Genomic DNA, 3,517 nt, shown 5'->3' on the forward strand with positions numbered 1-3,517 from the left:
AAAGGGCCACATAAACCAGAGACTTCATCAGCCTGAGACCGGAAGAACTAGATGGTGCCCGGCTACCACCAATGACCACCCTGACAAGGAACACAACAGAGAGTCCCTGATGGAGCAGAAAGGTGGGGTGCAGAACTCAAATTCTAGTAAAAAGACCAGACTTAATGGTCTGACAGAGACTGTAGGAACCCCGGAAAGCATGGCCGCCGGACTCTCTGTCAACCCAGAACTAAATTCCTGAGGCCAACGCTTCAGACAAAGATTGGACTGGACTGTGGGACATAAAAGGATACTCATGAAGAGTGTGCTTCTTAGCTCAAGTAGATACACAAGACTAAATGGGCAGCTTCTGTCTAGAGGTGAGATGAGAAGGCAGAGAGGGTTAGGAGCTGGTTGAATGGACATGGGAAATCAAGGGTGGAAAGGAAGAATATGCTGTCACAGTATAGGGAGAGCAAGTAGGGTCACATAACAATGAATGAATTTTTGTATGAGAAACTAACTTGAAATGTAAAATTTCACTTAAACTACAACAATAAAGTTAAATGTTAAAAAAAAAAAAAAAGCTTGTGAGTGGCCATCTAAGATACAACTATTGGTCTGTTCTCATCTGGAGCAAATGAGAGAAGGAAACCAAAGACTCAGGAAAGCAATAGTCCACAGGACTAATGGCCCACACAAACCACAGCCTCCTCTAACCTGAGACGAACACTACTATAGATCGTGCCCGGCTACCATTACCAACCACTCTGACCAGGGACACGATAGAAGGTCCCACTTAGAATGAGAGAAAAATGTAAAACAAAACTCAAATTCATAGACCAAACTTACTGGACTGATAGAGACTGGAGGAACCCCTGAGACTATTGCCCTAAGACATCCTTTTAACCTGGAACTGAAGCCACTCCCGGAGATCACCTTTCAGCCAAATAATAGATCGGCCTATAAAATAAACAATAACACCTGTAAGGAGTGTGCTCCTTAGAACAATCAACTATATGAGACCAAATGGGTGACATTTGTCAAAAAGCAAAGATAAGAAGGCAAGAAGGGCAGGGAAACTGGAGGGATGGAAGTGGGGAAGGCAGGGTGGAAATGGGGAGAGCACTGACACATTGTGGGGATAGCAACTAGTGTCACGGAACAATCCGTATATGAATTGTTGAATGGAAAACTAATTTGCTGTGTAAGCTTTCACCTAAAACACAATAAAATGTTCAAAGAAAAAGTAGAAATCCTCTATAATCCCAAATTACATCCACTGTTAAAATATTGGCATACTTTCCCCAACATACAGGGAATTCTATTTTAAATGAAAACCAAAGTATTACTATGTAGTATTTCTTGTTACTCCCAAAAAATGAAATTTTAAAATTTTTAAATTGGCTCAACTCTTTAGCAGGTTGCATTTTAAAATAGTATGAATTAAACATAATAGAATGAGTTAAACAAACCGGATGGGTTTTCACGCCGGAAGTTCAATGCAGAAGTGAGTGAAGCCTTTGAGTTAGGCTTTAAAAAGCCTTTGAGTTGAAAATCACTGAATAAGTGTGCCTATTTAGTCAGACCAGAGCCCTGGTTGCACAGTGGTTAAAGCACTCGGCTGCTAACCAAAAGTTCGGTAGTTCAAACCCACCAGCCACTCTGTAGGAGAAAGGTGTGGCAGTCTGCTTCTATAAAGATTACAGCTTTGGAAACCCTCAGGGGCAGTTCTACTCTTTCTTATAGGGTTGCTATGAATTGAAATCAACTCGACGGCAATGAGTTTGGTATTCAGTCAGAAAACCCAAGGCTCACTGAGGCTTCTTTGCTGGACCGCTGTCACAGGAAATCCCGCATTCCGTGCCAGGGCTTTTTGAGTCTTTTTCTAGCCTTCTTTTTTTGTTTCTTTGTTTGTTCTTGGTTTAATTGAGTATGTATTCAGTTTTGATTATCTGCTTTGTACGTTTGTATGCACACATGTGTCTTTTGTCCCCAGTTAAACGATAGCTCAGTTTCGGAACCTCAGTACTATTGACCTTTTGGACTAAATAATTCTTTGTTGGGGGGAGGAGGGCTGTCCTGTGTACTGCAGATGTTCAGCAGTATCACTGACCTCTACCCGCTAGATGCCAGTAACATACCCACTTCCTCAGTCATGACAGTCAAAAATGTCTCCAGACACTGCCAAATGTCCCTTGGGGACAAAATCACCCTTGGTTGAGAACCACTGCTATAACTCCTTGAGTTTTAGAGGCCATGTCTTATAAATTCCTGTATCCCCTAAAATGCATAGCATGTAGTTAACTATTTTTATTATCCAAACAACGTTATGGCCTCATGAAAATAATAACTAATATTTATAAAGCACATACTCTTTGTATTGTTCTGAACTCTTTACAGATATTAATTCATTTGATCTGCAAAAGGACTTATGAGATAGAAAGTATTATTATGCCCACTTTACAGTCAGGAAACTAAAAAATCAAAGAGGTTAAGTTAGTTGCTCAAAGTCACCCAGCTGGGAAGTGACAGAGCTGGGATTCGAACCCTAACCCCAGGCAGTCCAGCTGAAGATTCTGGGCTTTCTCAGCCATTTTACTGTATTCTAAATACAAAGAAAAAAATTAACTCATGACATTGCTCTAAAAAAGTCAGACATTATTCATCTGCCCACATAATTTGCATAGGCAAAGAGATGGTAAAAATAAAATTTCCTATTCTGCTTTTTTCGAAAAGTATAACAAAGCACTTTACCATTATAGCAAAGCATTTCAGACTTGTTTGAATGGCTGCATCATATTCTATCAAGAGGATAACCAATAAACTAACTTAACTAGTCTCTTATTATTGGGCATTTTGGGACATTGATGATATCAGATGGATCTTGGCTGAAAGCAGAGAATACCAGAAAGATGTTTATCTGTTCTTTACTGACTATGCAAAGGCATTTGACTGATCATAACAAATTTTGGATAACATTGTAAAGAATGGGGATTCCAGAACACTTAATTTTGCTCATGTGGAAACTGTACATAGACCAAGAGGCAGCCATTCATACAGGACAAGAGGATACTGCATGGTTTAAAATCAGGTAAAGCGTACATCAGAGTTTATCCTTTCACCATGCCTCTTCAATGTGTGTGCTGAACAAATAATCCGAGAAGCTGGACTATATGAAGAAGAACATGGCATCAGGATTGGAAGAAGACTCATTAACAATCTGCAATATGCAGATGACACAACCTTGCTTGCTAAAAGCAAGATGACTTGAAGCACTTACTGATGAAGATCAAAGCCTTCAGTATGGATTACATTTCAACATAAAGAAAACAAAAATCCTCCCAACTGGACCAACAAGCAACATCATTATAAATGGAGAAAATATTGAAGTTGTCAAGGATTTCATTTTACTTGGATCCACAGTCAACGCCCATGGATGAACCCACCAGTCAAGAAATCAAAGGACGTATTGCACTGGGCAAATCTGCTTAAACCTCTTTAAAGTGTTAAAAAGCAAAAATGTCGCTTTGAGGAC

This window comes from Trichechus manatus, unplaced genomic scaffold (genome assembly GCF_000243295.1).
Source record: "Trichechus manatus latirostris isolate Lorelei unplaced genomic scaffold, TriManLat1.0 scaffold00054, whole genome shotgun sequence".
NCBI classification, from domain to species: domain Eukaryota; kingdom Metazoa; phylum Chordata; class Mammalia; order Sirenia; family Trichechidae; genus Trichechus; species Trichechus manatus.